Source organism: Grammomys surdaster, unplaced genomic scaffold (assembly GCF_004785775.1).
Source record: "Grammomys surdaster isolate TR1022 unplaced genomic scaffold, NIH_TR_1.0 126036, whole genome shotgun sequence".
In the NCBI taxonomy this organism is placed as follows: Eukaryota; Metazoa; Chordata; class Mammalia; order Rodentia; family Muridae; genus Grammomys; species Grammomys surdaster.
In genome coordinates this window covers 1621168-1644712 of record NW_021620849.1, presented here as the reverse complement: position 1 = coordinate 1644712, position 23545 = coordinate 1621168, and the positions used below count along the sequence as shown (strand labels likewise).

Below are 23545 nucleotides of genomic sequence, written 5' to 3'. Positions count from 1 at the left end.
TGCTGCTGCTGCTGCTGCTGCTGCTGCTGCTGCTGCTGCTGCTGCTGACTCTTGGGGCCACCCATGCAGATCAGAGTAGGTTTCCCATGCTGACATTGCTGGAGCAGAGGCTGAAAGCTTCAACTAAGAAGACTCCTCACTAGCCAGCCACAGCGCTGCACGTGCAATCTCAGAACACACACACACACACACACACACACACACACACACACTTAGACTGACATCTCTTACAAATTTGATCCTGCAAGATGAAAGACTGTACAAGGTCGTATATAATTTGATTAAGTAAAAGACATGGTAGATAATTAAAATATTTATGTTAATGTTGCTTCAATTTCATTAAAAATTCAGATCTTGAAATTCCTTTGTGTGTGTGTGTGTGTGTGTGTGTGTGCAAGCTCACACAGGTGATAACAGTTTTATTTAACTGTATTCTTCTACAAAGTCATAAGGTTATAAACTGCTCAAGTTTTCAAGGATAGTTTCTGAGCTCCCAGTCAAAGACAAGAACCAGGGACTGGAGATATGCTCAGTGTTCGTGAAGGCCAGAAGCCTGACATAGCTGTCTCCTGAGAGGCTCTGCCAGAACCTGACAAATACAGAGGCAGATGCTCACAGCCAACCACTGGACTAAGCTCTGGGTCACCAATGGAGGAGTCAGAGAAAGGACTGAAGGAGCTGAATGGGTTTGCAACCCCATAGGAAGAAAAACAATATCAACTAACCAGATGCCCCCCCCCCCCCCCCCCCGCCACCCCAGCTTCCAGGGACTAAACCACCAACCAAAGAGTACACATGGAGCCACCCATGGCTCCAGCTGCATATGTAGCAGAGGATGGCCTTGTTGGGCACCAATGGGAGGAGAGGCCCTTGGTCCTGAGAAGGCTCGATGCCCCAGTGTAAGAGAATGGCAGGACAGTAAGGTGGGAGTGGGTGGGTGGGTGGCGGAGCACCTTCATAGAAGCAGGGGGAGGAGGGTTAGGGGGAGGATAGGATAGGGGGGTCCCGGAGGGGAAACCAGGAAAGGGGGTAATATTTGAAATGTAAATAAAGAAAATATCCAATAATAATTTTAAAAAAGAACTGAAAAAAAGGTTCAGTTCCCAGAACCCACGACAGAGGCTCACAAATATCTATAACTCCAGTTCCAAGGCCTGATGCCCTTCTGACTTCTGTGGGTATTGGGCATACTCGAAGTACACATGCATACATGCAGGCAAACACTCATACACAGAAAATAAAACAAACTTCAAATTTCTGGGATTTTTCTCCCAGAGACAAAGTTTCTCTGTGTAGCCTTGGCTGTCCTGGAACTCATTCTGTAGACCAGACTGGCTTCGAACTCAAGAGATCCACCTGCCTCTGCCTCCCAAGGGCTGGGATCAAAGGCGTGCACCACCACTGCACGGCTCAAAGGGAATTTTTTAAGAAAGGCAAGAACATGCTGACTTCACTTCGAAATGTCAGGAATGGCTAGTAACCCACCAGCTTTCACAGAAAAGGCTCACGGAACTAAAAATACCTGACGACTGAGTCACCCTGAACTTTTAATTGGGCACTGCGTGTTTACTGAACTGCTAAAGAGAAGCTGGTCTCCCCACTTGCAAAGAAACCTGGGAGGAGAAAACATGCTGCCTCCTAGAGAAGGGTGGAGAAGTGCGGAGAACCTGCCTCTCCCCAGAGCAGAACTGTTCTCTACCATAAAGAAAACAACCCATGCTGAGAAGAAACCAACAAACAAAACAAAAGCTGGCAGTTCCCACTAGAGAGATCCCAGACTCTTCAGAGAGGACATTTCCAAGAAAACATTTTAATAGGTGACTCAATAGCCTCAAAGAGTCTACTTTTAAAAACCTGTACTAAACTAAACTCTAACATCAAAGCAAACTCTCAGTTTACCAGAACTAGACAAACTCCACTTTCTCATTTGCTTCATGGACAGACCACCTTTCTTTTCTCCCCTTTTTCTTGACAAAGTCTCAAGCATTCCAGGCTGACCCAGAACTTACAGAGCAGACAGGGTGACCTTGAATCCCTGACCCTCTGGCCCCCACCTCTTGAGTGCTGTGATTCCTGGCATGAGTCACCCTGCCCAGTTTTACATTCTAGGGACCAAGCTCAAAGCTCCATGCGGGCTAGGCAAGCATCACACCAACTCGGCTTCGTCTCCGGATCCAGCTGCTAGTTTTCAGAGAAGGGCACAAGTGAAGAGGACAGCTCTGGATCTACAGCAAAAAGCCCCCCAGGACGTGTTTCACAGACCTGCAGAGAAGCTTTTTGGGAAGGAGGGAATGGGGTGGGGGATGGGGGACGAGGGGTGGGGGATGGGGGGTGGGAGTCAGCCAGTTACAAAGCTGACAACCTTGCATCCCACCACGGTAAGCAACAAACAGCAGATTTGCATGGAGATCTGACCAGTTCGCCAAGCCGTTTACCTCCCCACAGGGAAAACCGACTCTTCCCATTTCCCCAGGCCTGCTGGAGCTGAGCAAACTCTCTCCTGCCCCTCTCAGCTCTGTGGCTCTTACGAATTCTATCAGCTGTGAGAGCAACAGCTCTTCTCAAGGCTGTACCACTGGGCCCTTTAATACAAGGATAGACAGTAATGACAGCTTCTGTATCTTGATTTTCCCTGAGACTGACAGAAGCTCCTGGGGCAAGAGAACTCAGTGTGCACAGCATCGGAAGGCACGCCTTTCTTCAGGGTGTAAAAGTACCTTGGAAGCTATGGGTAGAGAGAGGCTCTGCCAAGCAACAAGCAGCAGGCCTGGAGGTCACATGGCTCCACTGAGCCTCAGACAACAGCTGTGAGCAGCCAACACGGAGGATTACAAACCACTGACACTGAGGTCCCTGGGCTAAAATGAAGAAGAGGTAGTGTGGGACAGACACGCTTAGCCTCTGCTACCAGTCATGTGGATTCAGAGAACTGAAACCTGTAGGGTACAACCCAGGTGGTAAGACCCAGACAGTCTGGAGTCTGGATGTCAGAGGAGAACGTGTCTCATTTGTACCCTCTATATTTCTACCAAGGGCTTCTAGAATTGTTCTCCCTCCAGCATGCTGTACTGTGCAGCTTTGCGTAGGTCTCTTGCGCGAGAGCCCACATGATCTATCCAAACACAGGTTTGGGAATCAGAGACCCTGAGTTGGAGTTCCGATTCTGCCAACTAATCTTAGATAAATCGTATAAACTTCATGTTAATTTGTACTTTCTTCTAAAAATGAGAGAGCATAGGTTCCTTTACACGCTAAAGAGGGAAAGAAGCTAGCGAGTTAAACTATGTGTTTTAAAGACATTTTAAAATTACAAAATATCTGGAGACATATGAAAGGCTCACAAAACATTTTGAACTCCTTATAGGAAAGCTACCTGAATATTTCAGGGTTAGAGGACTGTTCGTCTGAAAGCGACCAGAAGGGACTTTTAACACACGTGGCCAGGCATCTGTCTCCAGGCAGCCCTGAGCTTGCCTTTGTCAGATCTTTGCATGGGGGATACCGAACAGTCTAGAAAAATAAAAATGCAAAAGGAAGCACACTGGGTTGGTATATTTTGAGGTTTGAGCTAAATGGATTGCTTTGCCAAATAAAGAAATAGAAGTTCACACCTTCAAATGTTCCCGTCTCCCCAGCCCTCCAATACAAACACCCTACTGTTGTTCTGGGTCTCGGTCTCTCTCTGTCTCTCTCTGTCTCTCTCTCTCTCTCCTCCCACTATAGAAGCAAAATTTCTCAGCCTTTTTAAAGCCCGAGGGAGAGTCCCAACTGCCACCCTTAGTCTGCCAGCGACTTTTATCTTTTGACTTTTGTCCAAATCCAGTTTTGCCCAGAACCAGCAGCACCTGCTCCAGGTTCTTCCCGGCCTTCCTTGGTGATACACTGTACTGGAAAACAGGTAGGCAGGCCCCTGCAGCATGGCTCTGGAGCTTACCCTGCAGTGCCTTCCCTAAACATAAGTGTCACCACTTGTCAGTGTCCTAGGAGGTGAGAAGCTGCCAGCCACGGAGGGGATTTCATCAGAAGCAGGGAAAATCCTTCTCCACAACTGGGAAGAGGACATAAGCATTTACCGAAAATGAATCCACCTGCTTGAAGTGGCCAAGGCAGTGCTTAGCAGATGAAAAGGACAGAGCCTCCCGGAGAGGCATTGATATCAACCTTGAGAAGAGTTCATGCCAAGCGTGAGGGAGGGAGTGTTTTACAGACGACACCCTGTTCTGTCATTCCACTCAAATCCTGCTCCTATCCAAGGCCCCAGCTTCAGCCTGTCCTCTGTGGACATTATGAAAGACGTCTAATACACAATATCCATAAAGTGCTGGACAGTGCAACCCACAGGAGTAAGAACTGAATCCTCTAGGGCCGACAACAAACCCTGGAGGAATTCAAACAGAGGAAGCAGAGGGAAGAGGGAGATGGCGTGGCAGTTGGAGATCCTCGAGGAGAGACAGAAGAGAAGAGAGAAATGGGGTGTGCACAGACATCAAGGTCACAGCTGAGCAGTGTGAGGCAGACAGAACCGGAGGGATAGCTTTGGAGCGGGGATCATGAGTCACTGTGGAATGATGCTTCCACATTGTTTACAAGGGGATTTCCAGGAGTCAGCCTGGAAGCCAGTGCCACACAGATGCTGTCATGGCAGTGGGCAATAGGCTGTGCATATCCTACTGGTGTGAGGGGCTGACGCAAGGCTGGAGGTGTGGGGAACATTTACTTGGCCACTGGAACCAGACTGTTGGCTCTGTTGGGACATGTATTGTCACTCATCACTGGAGCCACAGTGACAGTCCTCAATGGTATCTAACTCATCTTGTAGGAACTTCTGTATCAGAGGCCTACCTCCTCTAGGTTCTAAGACCCCAGTGGCCTACCTTCACATGTAAATGCCAGTCATGACTAGGAAATCTGCTAGGGCCATCTCATTCTAAGAATGATGACGAGTCAAGGGCTGGAGAGATGGCTCAACGGTTAAGAGCACTGACTGCTCTTCCAAAGGTCCTGAGTTCAATTCCCAGCAACCACATGATGGATCACAACCATCTGGAATAGGATCTGATGCCCTCTTCTGGTGTGTCTGAAGACAGCTACTATGTACTCATATAGATAAAATAAATAAATCTTTAAAAAAAAAAAAGAATGACGAGTCAATGCCTTTCGAATTAACTCTTCCCGTTTGACATTCTACACAGTTGGAAACTCATGCTTTTGAGCACATAGTGGGCATCTTGTAAGCAGATTGCGCCTGCTGGAAAAGACTCAATTAGGCTAAAGCACCACCACTGTGATTCCTTTAATCTTATTTCCTTGCCAGATTATTCCATCAGGTGGAGAGGTAGGCAGCGGCCTTGCTGCTGTGCGCCAAGAAAGCCCAATGTGACCTGGGCTTGCGGCAGCTTTTGGGTATTTTAAAGACTCTCTTGAAGATCCGACAAACGATTTGTCCATTCAAGATGAAGGTTTTCAATTTTTCTGTCATTCTGAGAAGCTACTGTCCACGGGTCTATTTTTTTTTCTACTCTCTCTCCCTCATGACTAAAGAATGTCTCAGTAGGCCAAAAAGCTATGAAATCTACTTCAGACATGGCTGCCTCGAAAATACAGATAAGCCACAGTGGGGACAAGTGGTTGCCTGGAAGGACATGCTACAGAACTTTATAAGACACGGCCTTCTGCATCTCTGCTGAGACAGTCAATGCCACGACATTCTCTAGAGGTTTTCTAGTGAACATAAGCTCATTTGAACAGCACTAATCCTACGTTAATCTAGACCAAGAGGCCATTTGGATGATAAAATAAGCTTCCCTTTTGGCATATGAGAGAAACAGGACTGAGTCCTTTAGAACAATTGATGTCCGCAAGATTTCCACTTACTGAGGGACTTCCCCTGATCTGTAGTGCTGGCTGGGGAGATGGGCTCATAGGCTCTCAGAAAAGACAAACTTGGCCTGAATTGTAGCTGTGCTACACACTACTTGTGTGACTTTGGGCAGATTTCTTAACCTCTTGGCACCTCATTAAACAAGAATAATAGAACCTTCCTTGAAGAGTCCCTGAGAGGCTTAAATGAGGCAGCCAGGGTCAAGCGTCTATGCCAGAGCATCCTGTTATATTACGAGTTTAAAGCTACAAACACTATGCTAACTCGACAATGTTGTGCTCACCAGAGAGGGCCTAAAAGGGACTTGCTATATCCACCAAGACCAGAGGACTGCATTCCAGAAACAAATGATAGCTCTTCCAGCTTGGCTAGACTGCTGTCTGATGTGCATGTGAGCCATCACCACTCTCCCACACCCAAACACACACACACACACACACACACACACACACAACACACTCCAGTACACAATGCACTGCCACTGTAGACAACTAGCTTCTCCATCACCCAACCCAAGGTTGCCCTGGGATTTTGACCCTGACATCATTATCTTTAACACCCTATATATCGTAAACGAAGGAACAGACTGGATGATGGGAAGCATTCGACTTGGGTAGCTCATAGTTTATCAAGCGTTTGCGATGTTCATACATGACCTTGATTACTCCTCAAACGAGGCACAAGATGCATTTGTGTTGACAGTGGAGGCTAGCTTCGTAATTTACTACTTACAAAGTGTACACTCAGACATTACCTCATCTGGTACTTGCAACAGCTTTGAGTGTTAGAAAATAAGCAAGGAAACTGAGGACCAGGGACCCCTCCCTGTGCTGGGCCCTGAGAAAGGCTCCAGGAACATGGGAGGGGGAGCAGTCGCCATGTTGGAGCTGGATGGAGCCCACCTTCAGTCCCCTTGACAGGAGCTCCCTAAGGCCATTCAAAAATAGACATGGAGACATTTGCATTCCTCCTAAGGGCCCTACGGCGAAAATGTCTGTGCCACACCCACCTTTCCTCGGTTGGGCAAACCTGTAATGGATGGTATTAATGACAGACCAACAGAAATAGACAATTATCTAAACTGAAAAAAGCATCCCCGGCTGTCTTCTCCTTGGCGTTTTCCGTCGTCTTGCTGTACAGGACACAGTTTTTTTCAGTGGCACTGACAAGAATGAGTGAGCACTTTTTTTTTTTTTTTTTTTTTTTTTTTTTGGTTTTTCGAGACAGGGTTTCTCTGTGTAGTCCTGGCTGTCCTGGAACTCACTCTGTAGACCAGGCTGGCCTTGAACTCAGAAATCCACCTGCCTCTGCCTCCCAAGTGCTGGGATTAAAGGCGTGCGCCACCACCGCCCGGCGAGTGAGCACTTTTACGTACATTTCAGACACAAGAGGGAACTGCAGCCAGAGCACTTGGAAGTTGAGGGTTACAATATGAATACAGTTCAAGCCACCGAGGGAGTGTGGAGCCAGGAACACAGCGAGCCTCCCTCGGCTGGGCTATACCCGACTGAGAGGCAGATGGTGTCCAAGACCCCGGGAGAGGTGCTAGGGCCCCAGCATCGTCTTCAGCAGGGGGAAGCTCCATAAGCATTTGCTGAACCCATGAAATCAAGGAACACCTCCCTTCATCAAAGATTCCAGTCACATCACAGAATCCTAGGAAGGTCGGGCTCCCCTCCACTTCCAGGGACAAACAATCTCACAAATGGTTACAGGAGAAAAGCAGCAGCTTGCCAGATGATATGCGTGGCAATCTGCTGACAGGCGTCATTCCATGTTACCTGAACATAAATAAGCAAGGCAAACCACGGACAATATGCTATCGACTATATCAAAGAGGAAGAAAAGGGATATTAGTGTATCACATCTGCTGGGCTACACATAACACACATGTGAGGTATGAGGCACTAGTAACAGTCATTACTTCTGGGAACATTGTTCAGTCTTTACTGCAATGTACCTGCCCAGGCCGCACTGTGTCAATGCATTGCCTATTCAAAAGCAGAAAAAACTTTCTTTTTTGTTTTTCAAGACAGGGTTTCTCTGTATAGCCCTGGCTGTCCTGGAACTCACTCTGTAGACCAGGCTGGCCTCAAACTCAGAAATCCACCTGCCTCTGCCTCCCAAGTGCTGGGATTAAAGGCGTGCGCCACCACTGCCTGGCCAGAGAAAACTTTCTGTACCACAAAGTGCCTGGTTTCTCCAACAGATCAGACTGGGGGGAAAGAAGGGGGGAGCCTATGAAGCTTAGGAGTAGGGTGCTTACACAGTATGTGGAAAGAAGCCAGGCATGGTGGTACATATGTAATTCTGGCACTGGGGAGGCTGAGACACAAAAATGGTGTGCATTTCAGGCTAGCCTGGGCTATACAGTGAGACCCTGTCCCAAATAACAACCTCATAGAGCCAAGGACACAAAGAGACAGAGTCATAATCGGTAGAACAATGAACTAGAATGAAGAGAGTCAGGTTCTCAGCCAATCTTGGGCATGTTCAGGGTGGCCTAGCTGTAGGCTGACTATATTCAGTGACTGACCACATACACAATGTTAAAAGTGTTACTGTTAATTTTTTAAAATGTTAACGGATGTGTGATAAGAGTATTTTGGGGCATTATCATGGAAATATTTACAGAGGAGACGACATGGTGTCTTTAAGATAAATGTCAGCTTTAAGATAAATGTGGCTTGGGGGAAAGTACTAGAAAAGTAAAGGAACTCCATTACTCATAAGCTGGGGATGGACCCAAGGGCCATGGGGGCTCAATACATGATTCTCTCTAGTGCATATCTTTAAAATAGCCACAAAAGGCTAACAAATGAATGAGTGGTTATTTAGGAACAGAACGAGACTCTTGGTAGCCAATGAGCTCCAAACTCATCCCCAGTTTTCAGCTCCAGTCAACTTCAGGGCAATGGCTCCGGAGTTCATGTGCGGCCATGACACATGAGCCAGCTGCTGGCTGCTGCTATTTGGACCATGTGTTTAGTCATGCAAATAATTTATGCAAATGATTTATTCTAACCAATTATTTATCACATTACTTCTTCATTTGAAAAGTTCCTCCCACTTTTCTGTGCTACACCCATCTCTGTATTTGTCTATAATGGGGTTTCCTGGCTCCGACTCATCAGGATTTCTCACACACAGATGAGGGGCACCAAGGCTGTATGTGTGGTACCTAGTATTATTAGCGATCCCAGCATTTCAGGGTGGGCATTCCAAGTATTTCCTATTATCAGTCACATAAACAAAGAAGTCTGAGTGCTGCGGGTTCATCTAATGAGAACCAAGGAAACTTCACAAATAGAGCCTGGGCCCCGGACTGGGAAAGCTGAGCCCAAGGTCAGAGAGCTGGTGCACCAGAGTGAGCAAGCAGGACCTGAGATGTGACGAGAGCTCACCCCTTCACGTGCTACATCAGGAATGTCATAGGCTTACACACATGCTTCAGAAAGACGCACATGTAAACATTGCTGAGATGCCTTCCCTAATCCTAACCCTTACCTTCAGGTTGCTGAGGTCATCATGCCTCACCCCCCTCCCACCTTTCACTGCTTAAGAAATCCAACATGGCCAGCCTGGTCTACAGAGTGAGTTCCAGGACAGCCAGGGCTACACAGAGAAACCCTGTCTCGAAAAAAAAAAAAAGAAAGAAAGAAAGGAAGGAAGGAAGGAAGGAAGGAAGGAAGGAAGGTTAGAAAGAAAGAGAAAGAAAGAAAGAAAGAAAGAAAGGAAGGAAGGAAGGAAGGAAAGAAAGAAAGAAAGAAAGAAAGAAAGAAAGAAAGAAAGAAAGAAAGAAATCCAACATGGCCAGCCTGGTCTACAGAGTGAGTTCCAGGACAGCCAGAGCTACACAGAGCAACCATGTCTCCAAAAAAAAAGAAAGAAAGAAAGAAAGAAAGAAAGAAAGAAAGAAAGAAAGAAAGAAAGGAAGGGAGGGAGGGAGGGAGGGAGGAAGGAAGGAAAGAAGGTTAGAAAGAAAGAGAAAGAAAGAAAGAAAGAAAGAAAGAAAGAAAGAAAGAGAGAGAGAAAGAAAGCCAACATGGCACTTCACACATGAATGAATCCAGACCCCAAGGTCCTCTATCAGTTTTATATTTCGGTAACGTGCTAGAAACTCATGGTCTGTGCCACCAAAGACACTGGACCTATAAGCCCACCAAAAGGTACCCACTTACAGAGAAAGCTTGAGTGAGTGGGCACTCTGGTTTTCTGGTACTGCTTACGGAAACTAAAAACGGTGAGAACACTTCATGAATAGAACCTTCTGCAGGAAATCTAGGCCCTCCCAAATGCCACGATTCACTATCAGGACAAGTTTTTGACCTGTGTAGAAGAGTCTCTGTATTCTTTTTCTTTTTTCGAGACAAGGTAGCCCTGGCTGTCCTGGAACTAGTTCTGTAAACTAGGTTGGCCTCAAACTCACAGAGATCCACCTGCCTCTGCTTCCAGAATGCTGGGACTAAAAGCATGTACCATCACCGCCTGTCTGGACTCTGTATTCTGAGACACTGACTTCCTCAGATGCTGACCTATTTGTCGACATATTTATTCATAAATAAAATGAAGGTGATAAGTGATGTTAGGTTTAGAATTTGAATTTTTTAATTTGGATGAGACTCTGCTGAATGGACTTCCTGGTTTTATTACTTTTTTTTCCCCACTGCCCTCACTGACATGACTAAGTAATAATTATCCAGAGTGATAGTGAACAACTGGGGGACACTTGTTGGGAGTTTCTGTCTCTTTTATTGGAGAAAAGAATAACTCATAGCCATATCCCCTCTCCTCGAACGCACAAGGTACCTGTGGCACAAACCGAGGGACGAAATGCTGCCCAGCAGTGAGCAAAGACCAGGAAGTGATGACTCAAGACTGGCCTCACTGACTAACATCTTGGACATTCAATCACTGCCAAGGTGACTCTAAGGCAGACTCAGAGATAATCAGGGGCAAATAAAAGCAAGAAAGAGGCCAAGGAACATTTAGAGAAAACCCAAAACCCACAGGCAAAATCCAGGAACCACAGAAGACCAGAAGACTGTTTAAATCAGCGTGGTTATTTAAAACACAGGTGTAACCACTGAAACTCAAATGTGAGGAACCAGGAAACCCTCTTCCCTGACCCAGGGAAAGCTTTAGCAAGCAAAGCTGGCTCAGTGGGAGTGGCAAGATGTATGGATGGCCTGGGAAACACTTCCAATCAGATCAACAAAAGTCGTGCATAGATTTGGAGGACAATGGAAGTGGGCAGAGCTGGATCTTCTGAGGCAAGAGAAAAGGGGTGTGACCCTTGTTAATGCTCCCCAAACAGGAAGTCCTGAAGGGAAGGGCAGGCTGCTGTTCAAAGGTGAGAACACAGAGAAACAGAGAAAGCTGCTGTGCAGACACAGGGCCAGACAACAGGAGCTGGAAGTGAAACACTGGACACCAGAGAGTACAGGGAACCGCCTCTGGCATTGCCTGTACGTTCTGCCCAGTGGCACAGTTGGAGCCCAAGGGTCTCAGTGTTCCTTATTCTTCACAGACTAACCTGGAGGAGGAGCCTTCTACTTCTCCAGGCATTTTCTCAGGCTCAGAGCTCTTACTAGTGAGGGACAAAGAACAGACAGATCCCTTGACAGGTTGACAGACAGGGAAGCAGTCGCAGATAAACAATAAAACCGCAAACTTCTGGCTTCTTCCTCACCCTCCTAACTCGACACAAAAGCCTGGCAGGTTTTCTCTTCCACCAGCAGCCACTCCTTCTGGCTGATCTATCCAGGCTGTCAGGTATTCGAGGCTGGTCCTGAACATGTTTATCTGAAGCTGTGGACCTTATCAGCTCCCCTCTCTTTATTTAAGTTGACCAATCCCCAAAGTAATGGGAAGAGAACCCATCCCAGGCCCAGAAACACAACGCCCAGCCCTGGTTGGAGTGTGTGTGTGTGTGTATGTGTATTTTGGTCTCTGAATGTCCCCTCTCCACTTTGTGAGGAGTCTTCCTGTGCGCTTTGCGATGTATGCTAATTCACTTTAATAAAGTTTGTTGCCTGTTACTACCTGCTGTGTCTAAAAATTTTTTCCTGCCATTTAATGCTTTAATTTGTGGAGATGATGAGTCAGCTCAAGACCCTTAGACAGTAGAGTAGGGCAAAGAAGAAAAACATTTGTCTGCAAACTGCCACAAAAATGCTTTAAGATGCCCATGCAACGCTGCTGCCCTAAACAAGAGAGCTTCTTGGCATCCTTTAGGGCAGAAAGCGGGATCTAAAATGGACAGCCTTCATAAAGGGTGACCTGGAAGCTTATTTCGTCTTGCCAAGAAAAATAAAGTGAAGAAAACCAAGGTTTTGAACAGCTTGTGTAGCGTGCACTGCCATGTGTGTAGAAAGGGCGAGGCGCGCCATCTATAGCAGATGCTGGGTGCAGAGCTTACCTCTGGAGGGAGAATAAATTACTGACACTGGTTGGCTGTCTCTAAGGAGTAAAACTAGGTGGACGGATTGGGACAGAGGTCCATTTACTTTCTAATCTTTGCACTTTTCAAATATTTAATAAAATCATCAATAGATGTGTTCTCCCATACACCACCCCCACACCAAGATATAGTCTCACATTGTAAACCAGGCTGACCTGGAACTCACTGTGTAGCCCAGGCTGATACTGGACTCAATGGCAATCCTCCTGCGCCAAACTTCCATACACTGAGTTAGCTAATGTGAGCTATTACACTTGGCATTGTTATTTATTTCCCATTTAAAAAAAAAAATCCAAAACGAGGCAGAATTGTATTTTCCAAAAGTGATGTTTCTCATATAGATTCAGTATTTTGTACCTTTCGATGTGTATATTTTCTTCAAATAAGTTTTCAGTGGCCAGAAAAGTGGCTCAGCAGATAAAGGTGGCTGTCAATAAGTCTGATAGTTTAAGCTGGGTCCCAGGAACCCACAGGATGGAAGAGAAAGAGAACACAGTCCCAAAGTTATCTAATTGTAAAGTAACATGCACACGATGGTATGAACACATGCACATACATAAATACAAACACAGGAAATAAATAAGTGTGCAAAAAAATAAAAAAGAACAATAGCAACAAAATGCAAGCCAGACATGGTGGCTCACACATTTAATGCCAGCATTCTGGAGGCAGAAGCAGACATGTCTGCATGTTTGAGGCCAGCCTGGGCTACCTATCAAGTTTTAGGCCAGCAAGAGCTACCAAGAGCGACTCTGTTTCAGAAAACAAAACACCAAAATTTGAATTAAGAGCATTAAGTTTTAAAAATTTAAATAGGACCAATTTTAAAAACAAAATAGCTTTAGGTAATAAAGCAGACACACTTGTTGGTTTGGTTAGCAGTGTTCCTGATACACATCAGGTGGAGAATTTGTCGAACTAACAAACCTCCCCTTGGCTGGGGATGCAGCTCAGTTGACAGAATCTTGACCCTGGGCTCCATCATCTTCCCCATGTAACACACGGTACCCTAATGGAAAGGCCGATGAGCCCAGCACTCTCCAGACTTAGAGGTGATGTGACGGGCATTCAAAGTCATCCCTCATTCTGTTGTATACAAGTGGAACCCAAAGCTAGCACCTGGCTAACCAGGGTTCCACTTGAATACAAGAGAAAAGTCAGAACCTGGGCAAACCTGTGCTACCGATGTTCAGACTCTGGCTGTTGCCTAATGCCTATGAAAGATCAGAGCACGGTTCTGTGAGTAACACGCGTTCTGCCCAATTGGCCCAGAACACACAACTCTTGGTGATAGTGAGGTTCTTCATCTGTCTCCTACAGCCATTTTATAAACTGAAAATCTTTAATTCTCATACATGATGCCCTGGATCCAAGACGGTAAAAATTCATTTGTAGATAGAAGCATGATCCTCAAAAGAAGATGGGGTGGTGGCTGCTGGTGGCTGCTGATGCCTGTAATCCCAGTACTTGGGAGGCAGGGGCAGGAGGATTAGGAGACCAAGGTCACCCTTGGGTGTTCGGTGAGTTTGAGGCAGGTCTGGGATACAGGAGACTGTCTCAAAACAGAAACAAAACCAGTCCTCATGGAAAATAAGTTTGTGTATATTATCAATGCTGAAAAGAAGCACAGAGGCTTAACATGGCTGTAATCACTGGGCATCAAGGGCGAAATCCCAGAACCTAAGGAGGTTGAGACAGGAGGTCCATTGAGAAGTCAAGCCTGGACTGCATACGTAGACACTGTCTCAAACAACACCACAAAAAAGTGGGGTTGGAGAGGAGAGATATCTTACTGATGCACTGGCCAAAATACTGGGCCACGAAAGGCTGGGTATAATCCTAACACTTGACCACATTAAAAGGTTTCCTACCCCTTCTGGCGTCTGTTCCTAGGATAGGCAAGATGAAACAGTAAGGCTTACAACAACTCAACAGCGGAGTCATTAACTCAACTGGTCAATGAAGGTTCAAATCCTACATCCAATAAAAATCCAGATACTGTAGGGCACAGCCCTGACAGAAATTCTGCCAGATGGGATTCCATTATATTGGAAATGTCCATCTGCCGGGGTTTTCACCTAACCGGATTTTAAAGGGGAGGAGGGAGGAGAGTTATTTCCCCTGTCTCCTACAGGGCCAGAGATTGTGCTATGCTCTAGGGCAGGAGCTGTGAGCCAAGAGAACTGCATAGGCTCGATCAGAAATGACCAGGGGAAAGTGTGAGTTCAGGAAGGAGGGAATGATTGACTAGGACCCATCCTTCTGTTAGAATTCGGGGGTTGGGAGACAAACACAGCAAAGAAGAGAAAACCATTCTTCTAAAATGGCTGGGTGCAGAAGATTCAAGGCAAGAGCCTCAGATGCAGGATCATAGTCCTAGGTGCCCATCAATGAAGAGTAGTCACCTCTGGTGACACCCAGAGAAGGGAAAACCACAGGGGACTGAGTTTCTGCTAAATTCAAAATACAGAAACAAAGGTGGCAGGCATCTTTTCATTTACAGAAAGCTGCCCCCATCCTCTCCCCCACCCCCGCACTCTGTGGGCGCACTTCCGAACAGGTGAGTTCAACACAGCCTTGGAGCTTTCAAAGAGCATCAAAGAGGTAGTGTAAATGAAAGTGAAAGTAAAAGGGCTGAATGGAACTTCTGCTAGAGAGGGGAGAAAGGACTCACATTGCATGGCCATCTGGTTTATTTCAAGCTCTGTAAAAAGAGGAAGAAGGAGAGTGCAAGAAGGGTGCAGACAGAAGAGCCCACAAGCAAGGATCTGTCCTGCGCTCTCATGTCTCCCGCCAGGCTGCTGCCGGCCGCACCCCCTACTCAAATGACTAAGGAATCTGCTTTAAATGCACTCTGACACACGATCCCCCAACTTCCGAAAAGCACTTAATTCGGTGGCTCATGAAATCTTAATCTAAAAACGTTCCTCCATTTGTAAGCTCGCTGAATCACACTGACAACTGGGGAGGGCGGCTGGGCGGAAAGGATTCCAGTTTGGAAAGACAGACAGCCATGCAGATTGAGATCCCCGGGAACTTCTGTCTACCGCTTTGAGAGATTCACTTTTAATCCCTTTAAAGATGATGGAAATACTGGTGTCTCAGGGGATGTGACACAAGGTGGGAACTACCAGAGGAACCACATTATCCGAGGAAAATAGGGGAAAAAATGTGATGTGACTAAGAAATACATGTTAAGAGCCAGGCAGTGGTGGCACACGCCTTTAATCCCAGCGCTTGGGAGGCAGAGGCAGGCGGATTTCTGAGTTCGAGGCCAGCCTGGTCTACAGAGTGAGTTCCAGGACAGCCAGGGCTACACAGAGAAACCCTGTCTCGAAAAACCAAAAACAAACAAACAAACAAAAAAAAAAACATGTTAAAATCTAGACAATGTTTAAGGGTGGAAAAATCCTGGGTGCTGGAGATGAAGGAAAGCTACATGGAAAGGCGACAACTGGCTACTTAGTAAATCTGTTAGGGTGACCATGGGCCAGGCACTGTTCTAATGATTCCAATAGCGCATACTTCTCCAATCTTTTAACTAAAGTACCAACATCATTCCTTGCCTTACTGACCAGGAAACTGATACCGAGAGGTTGAATAACTTTCCCCAAGTAACACAGCTAGGAAGAAGCAGGACTAAGATTCAAACCCAGGTACTTAGATGCCAAAGTCCGTGCTTCTACCTGCTCAGGGCTCCTCTAGAACTTAAAGAATGAGAACTAGGCCGGAAGTAGAATTCTAGTCATGTGCCACTTAGACCTAAGGTTCAAGGGATCGAACAACTCTTAGTTGTGACTGTGTGATGACCGGCCTGCTTGTGACCATCCTAGGCCTTAAGTTTCTTCATCCATACAGTAAAGAGAATGAATTAGATGAGTTTCAGCATTTTGGCTTCAAAATATCATAAGTTCACGCTGACCATTAGCAGCATGGACTGGTCTGCACTCTGGCTGCCTGCCTGAAGCTTCACTCATCTTCGCATGGGTAAGGCGGGTCACCATTATTTCTTCTGCTTCCTGACCTTCAGAGGATTATGTCCTTTCTAGTCAGGCAAATGAGGGGAGGCAGTGAGAAGGGGAAATGCACTCTGCTTAATGTGGTTGTAACCCAATGGTCCTTGAAAAGCTCTGGGCACAGATCATGTTGACTCTGCCAACCCTGCAATCTCTCCCAAGCCTGCTCTTGGAACCTGCCTCTGGGCCAGGTAAAACTTGACCAGCTGGAGGTGGAAGCACCACAAAAGAGGAACCAGAAAGAGGAACCCCCAACTGCGCACTTAAGATGAACCACTTGATTAATTTACCATTCAACATAATCTAGTCCATTTGCACGCAGGCATGCACACATGCACTTGAGAGCTAAGACCCCAATAAAAATCATTATGGGTGAACTCAACACCCCCTTGGAATCTAGTGGACTCCGGTAAGTACCATCCGCGATATAGTCAATAAATGTTGTCCAGAGTGCATGGGTGGATGGAGAAGGGCCTCACAGATGGATCATACAATCCTCCCCTTCCTAAGCATCCCAGACAGGTGGCTGTCATCTGGCCTCTGGCTAGGCACTTCCAAGGTCGATGGTCTGGCTGCTCAGCCTGGCGGGCAGCCCAGGGCGCTGCTGGCCAGATCTTGTGGGGAAAGCCCACGAAACACCTAGAATAGTTGCCCCACAAGCTCAATAAAGTGCGCCTCCAAGTAGGTCAAAAATTGCTTCCCTAGAACTTGAACCTATCCGTCGTAGGTGAGCCCTGGGATCCCAATATGCATAGACCCATCGAATATCCGGGCTTGTAGTTAGGCCCTTTCAGGTTTCCAGCATCCTGCACTCTCTACCCTAAGTCTGGCCAGGCAGATACCTCCCCAGGACCAAGACTGAGCATTGATGAGAACGGGGGATGGCAGCCAGGAGGCCTCCATCGGCCTTGTCCCCAGCCTCGGTTCTTCGAGCAGGAGAGGACAAAGGACCTTTAGGAAGGCGTATCCTATCAGTGGTTTGGGCTGCCCTGTCATTAGACAAGCTGGCTCTCTGGATCCCCGCAGTGCCAGGTGACAGTCCCCAAACAGTCCCCACGGATCTGGAGCACTCAAGCTGCGGCGCGATGGGCCGAGCCACGCTGGGGACCGCGGAACTCGGGGTTCTGGCCCAACGCCTCCAGGGCGCGATCCCTGTTTGGTGGAGCTCGCCCAGCCGAGGTCTTACCTTTGCTCGTTGACTCCAGCGGTCCAGCCCGCCCGGAGTCCGGTTCCCGCAGCTCCGCAGCTGCCGGCTGCGCTCATAGAAATACAGCCGGAACCCCTGGCCAGCGCAGCTCCCGCCGCTACCGGCCCCGCCCAGGCAACTGCCGCCACGCCCCTGACGACCGCCTCTGCTACGCCCCCAGCAAAGCTCTCCCAATGTTCATTGGATAGCCCAGCCGCCACTCTATTTGCTCAGCATGCCTATTGCGTCTATTTGGTACCCCATTGGTCGGTGGGACTGCACCTCAGGGTGAAGGCGGAGATTCTTAGCAGAAGATTTTTCTATAATTGGTTACTTTTGATGTCTTTAGCCAGTGGGCCTAGATGCTACTGGGTAAGGCCCGCCCCCAAGGGGCGGGATAAGGGGAGCCTGCTAAAGGATGGATTATGTACGATGGTTGATAATACTGGGTAGAGGAGAGGACCTATTGTGATGGCTTTCTGAATTCTGGGGCGGAAGGGTCTAGAGTCTTATAGAGATAAACTGGGAAAGAGATAGTTCAGCTGTGGGATTCTCAGCTCTGCTGTGCTCAGGAGGACGAACCTGTAGCTCAGGATGCAGGTGATTGAAACGTGGAGTCCTAACTTTGAAGAGCAGAGGTGGTGAGTCACCAAGCCAGAAAGCGACGACGAAGAAGTGGAGGCGAAAAAGAGGTGGAGGCAGCGGCCTTTGACCTCTTTCAGCTAGGGAAGTGGGTGGGAACATGCGGGACTTTATGGACCTGTTAACTGTCCCTCTGTTCTTCCCCTTTAACCAACCCTGGTGGTTGGAGGCCACTTGGAAAAATGTGACCTTTGAAGTCAGACTGCGGCCTTGGCCATGCCTTATAGCCTTTCAGAGTTCTCTCACTTCATTTGGTAAGGGCTGGTAGCTGATAGAAGATCCGTACAGTGTGTGGCATACCACGGGCGTTTCTCAAGACTCGCTATTAACCACTCACCCTCTCCATTCATGAACTAAAGCCGGCTCTACAATTCTGTGAGCCTGAGGCTGCGCATGCAATGGCACCTGCTGGACTAAGGATAGACTACTGACGACTTGAAACGGAACTCCAGTGAGGCAGCCACCGACACACTGCCAAGGCACACAGCGTAGTCGCAAGAGAACAGGCAGGAGACATGGAAGAACCACGTAGTCAGAGGAAGGAATTTGGATTTGAAGCAATGCTAAATTTTCTCCAACACATTTCAGGACAGTGACAAGAAAATTATGAACCAACTCAAGGAGTAGGAATGAACTCATGTCTCCTGTCTGTTAATCCAGCAGGAAGCTGAGGCAGGAGGATTGCTGTAAATCAAGCTATGTAGTGAGGCCTAGTCACAATGAGGCCTTGTCACAAACAAACAAAACAACGTGAGCAAATAGCACCCTTTGAAGGCTGCGCAGTGCTGATCCAGAAGTCACTCTGTAAAATATCCTTCAGACTCCCCCATTTCTCATTCTGAAGGTACGGGACACCCCCAGAGTGTGGACAGAAATAGACTCTTGGAAATGCTTTGAACCCTAGATCTTTCAAAACACCCTTAGCCGTGGGACAGCAGAGAGGAGGGGAGACTCCATTGCTTTTTCACCCAGTTGTCATGTTACCTCAATAAAGTTTCTTCTCAACATTTATTTATTCCTCTATTATCTGTTCTGTCTTGACAAAGAGAAGGCCAGGCTTTGGTAGCAAAGGATTTTACGGAGGAACAGCCTCTCCCATGGTCCTGAGTTTTCTTCTGCTGAAATGGTTTAGACCTTGAGAGATGAGCTCGGGATTTGTCACCAGATAAGAGTGTTAACCAGCTTGATGTAGTCACCTCACTGATACACAGATACCAAAGCATCATGTGGTAGGTGTACCATAAGTATGCACAATTGTCAATTAAAAAGAAAGTCTTAAAAACGGGGAATGTATAAATAGATTTGCTGCCAGTCGAGAGAGTTGCATTCATGACTGTGGGTGCAGGCATGTGTGCGTGTGTGGTGTGTGTGGGTGCATACACTTGGTTCTGAGCTACAGCTTTCTGGTTCTTCCCTTAAAATAGAGCTGGTTGGTGGTTATGCACAGGGCTGCACACGTGCTGAAGAAGCTGGCTCTGCCTAATGCCAGTCTCCTCCTGCCCGTGAGTGCCGAGACATCATCTCGGGCCTTGGGACGGCTGAGGTGACTCCTGGGGTCTCAGATGAGCTCAATAGTTTGAATCCCCGCCACAAAGGTGACTGTTTGCAGTGAATTGCCAATGCCTCACCACGGTAAAAGTGGATTTTCCTTCCTGTGGCAGGGATCTAGGATCAGCCAAGACATCTGCCCAGCTTAGGAATTCTCAAACGATGAGTCACTGACACTCAGAAAATGAGCAGACAAAGCCAAGGCAGAGAGAGGCAGGAGCTGGGAGGACAGGTGTCCCTCCTTTGTGGCCGGGTGACTTAAAGAAAGATCCATCATCATAAGTTCACAGCTTTGTTTCCTTGTGTGTTTCTAGTTTCTATTTCCGCCCCTCTTCCAGGGCTCTTGCCATATTCTGTTTAATCTTATTACAAAGCATCCCTGTGGGAGGTCATTTAGGGGGCAAAAATGGCCTCATTTTAGCCATCGAGTTTAGTAACCTCCAAGGATTGTGGACTTGGAGAGCCTTGGCCTGAGATACTCAGGTGCCAGAATGTCGGTAAAGCTTGATTTGAGAACGCAGGAGAGCCGGATGTGTGGCTCAGCTGATACTGCTTGCCTTTGGATCGCAAAGCCCTGGGTTCCATCCTCAGCACAGGATAGACCTGACAGAGTCATGCTTGCACACTTGTAATCCCAGGACTCAGGAGGTGGAGGTAGGAGGGTCATAAGTTCAAGATTACGTAGAGACGGTATGACCCTGCTCAGATTGTGTGGTGACCCTGCTCACATTCTACGGTGACTGATGCTCCAGGACTTCACTCATGTGGAACTGGGTCTAACTCAGTCAAAACCTCTCTACGGGATTTGGCCTGAGAGAATCTGAAAGGGACGCTGGAAGATGGGGGAGCTGTAATGTGTACTCTGCTCTGGCCGGCAGTTTCTTAGCCTTGTCAATCCTTCTCGGGGCTCAGGGAACGGTTGAGAGCCACCAGCTTCGGTATCTCGGCTGTGAGCGCTTGAGCTCTGCTCCCACTCTCCTGAGCTCTGTGGCCCTAGGCAAGCACAGTGACTTTCCGTGCTGTCCTTTTCTTTATCACATGCAGCCAACTGTAATGTGCTTCCCCCCTGGGGCCCTATGACTAAACAGATGAGTTTGTAATGGACAGTGTTTCAAGCAGACCTGGCAAATGCCAAGCTCTGAAGAAAACTTGTCATGGTTCTGAGAGGAGCTGCCGAAGAACATTTCTCCAAAGTCCAATTTATTTTCTTAAGTTTTCTCCCCGGTGATCAAATGATTTTTAGCACACATATCAGCACGGACACGTGTGTATGTAACTTTATTCTATTCAGGTTTTTAAAAACAAGGCCTCATATAACCCAGAACGGCCTCCAACGTGTGGCCCTACCACTTCAACCTTCCCAGAACACTGCCACACCCACCCTCTTTTGCTATGGATTATCTGAAGACCAGTTGGAGGATTGTGTCAAATTCCAGGGGATTACAGCTCATCAGTTTAATCACCGTGAGGGCAGCGGTGGCGGCAGAGAGGCCAAGAGAGTGAGACTAGAGGCTGCAGTGTGGCTGTTGAGTCAGACCAAGGAATGCAAGGTTGTGGAGATATTGTCACACCCTGTGTTGTTTATAGGTAGTTTAGGTTCAGAATGCACTGTGCCTCCTGGCCAGATTCTCTTTGGTCGGGCTGATTACCTTGGTATAGTAGTTCTCAGGCCCAGTGTGTCAATGGTCAACAAAGCCGAGCATAGGATGCAATTCAAGGACCTGGTTGGTTCCTTTTGATATTAGAAAAAGCTTCCAGCTGGCTGGAAATGGTGGTGGGAAAATAGCTGATTTGGTTTGTGCTGTGTCCTTGATCCACATGTAAAGCTGTCTATAAGAAGACTTTGAAGTGGGGCCTGGTGGTGACATGCTCAGTGGGTAAAGCACCCACTGTGCCAGCCTAAGGACCTGAGTTTGATCCTGTGTCAACTGGATCAGAAAACTGATGCCCACAAGGTTGTCTTCTGGCTTCCACATGGTGCTCCCCCATCATGCGTGTGTGTGTGTGTGCGTGCGTGTGTGCTTAAAATAAAAAATAGAATTTTCTAAAAATGATAAAGATAAAATCTTGATTAGATAGTTTTGGGGGAAAATGTTATAGTGACTTTTTGTTGAGGTAACTCAAATTAGATGATAAATATTGCAGTGATAATTACACATAAGGCCTGGTATTGAAAACACTCATGAAACTCACCCATACATACATGTACACACATGTGTATACATGTACACACATGTATATACACATATGTGTATATACATGCACATATGCAGACACATGTATCCACATACGTATGTGCACTCACACACACACACGCGCGCACACACACACACACACATGTAAACACACACACACCCTTGAAGGTGTTCCAGACTTACTATCAGATACATAATAAAAGTATCAGACAGGTAGGTAATGTCTCAGTCAGCAAACCTTTTTCTTCATGACATCATCCTTAATTCCAGTAATAAAAATCGACCGTTTCCCACTATTAATTCCAAAGAAGTCAGTAAAATATGTGTTAAATAAGCGCATTGCAAATCCTTTCCTACCAAAATCCACGTGATCAAGCCAAATTAAAGCTACTTAAAATCCCTTTAGAGACCCATATATTGTTTTTGTCATATTTTTAATTAACCAGACAGTAAACAGTTTTACTGAGCAACATATTTTCCGTGCTAGAGAGCTGGACTGAGTGATAAGGCAAGGTCCTGTCCCCACGTGGGCAGGGATATAGAACAAAGGGGAAGTCCTAGAGACACCTCCAAAGACCAAGCAGGAAGCAGCACTGTGCAGTCTGTGCTGAAAATCATTATTCATAAGAGGGAACGGTTTCTTCTGGTTTGGATTTATGGAGATTTGAGCTGGAGTTTGGAGGCCCCCAGGGTGGATTTGGATGGGCAGTGGGTGGCATTCCACCTGGTAAAGGCAGCAGCTACAGAGGCCTCTGGGTGGGAGCACTCCAGTCAGCTTGTCCAGGGTGGGGAATTGGCAGGAGCGATGAGCCAGCGGAGAGGCCTGTGAATGCTTTCACCTGAGTTAACAGCTTTACCTAGCACCCTGCAGGGCATGCAGCCCCCATCTCCAGGCATCTGTACACCTCCTTCATGATTCTGTCTAGATCTCTTATTCCCTTTTGTAACTTATAAATGCACCATGTTGATTCACTTTTTAAAAATCTCGTTTCACACAGGGTCTTTTTAGGTAGTAGAGGCTGACTGTGAACTTGTGATCCTCCTTCAGTGACCTGAGTTGGGATAACAGGCATGCTCCATCATTCCTTGGCTTGTGCTATCTCTCTCTCTCTCTCTCTCTCTCTCTCTCTCTCTCTCTCTCTCTCTCACCCCCCCACCCCGTCTCTCTCTTACATGTATATGTATAATGTATATGTATATAGCAATAAACTGCAATGTTCCACTTCTACAAGGCACCTAGAGATGTTAGATTCAGACACAGAAAGTACGATAGGACAGGGGGCGAGAGGTAGCAGGGAGAAGTAGTGGGAGCTAGGTTCAATGGATGCCGGGTTTCAGTCTTGGGAGAGGAAACTATTCTGTAGCTGCGTGGTGGAGGTGGTTGCTCATGAGGTAAAGGAGAGAGCTGACTCCTGCAAGTTGTCCCCAATCTCCACTACATGGATGGATGGGTGGATGGATGGATGGATAAATTAGACAGGCAGGCAGACGACAGACAGACAGACAGACAGACGGATTAGGTAGATGGATGGATAGATAGATAGATAGATAGATAGATAGACAGATGGATCAGATAGATAGATAGATAGATAGATAGATAGATAGATAGATAGA

At 47.1% G+C, this 23545-nt stretch overlaps 1 protein-coding gene across 2 annotated transcripts in view; it reads right to left on the bottom strand.

Moving 5' to 3' along the window:
• Abhd2 (abhydrolase domain containing 2) overlaps positions 1–17665 on the bottom strand; it is a 101780-nt gene extending 84115 nt beyond the window's left edge. Inside the window, exon 1 of one of the 2 annotated variants that reach the window (XM_028754769.1) lies at positions 17547–17665. The gene's annotated coding sequence lies outside the window, so the exon portion shown is untranslated. The remainder of the gene's footprint in view (positions 1–17546) is intronic. The other variant, XM_028754768.1, reaches the window with a different exon arrangement.
• Positions 17666–23545: the final 5880 nt, after the last annotated feature.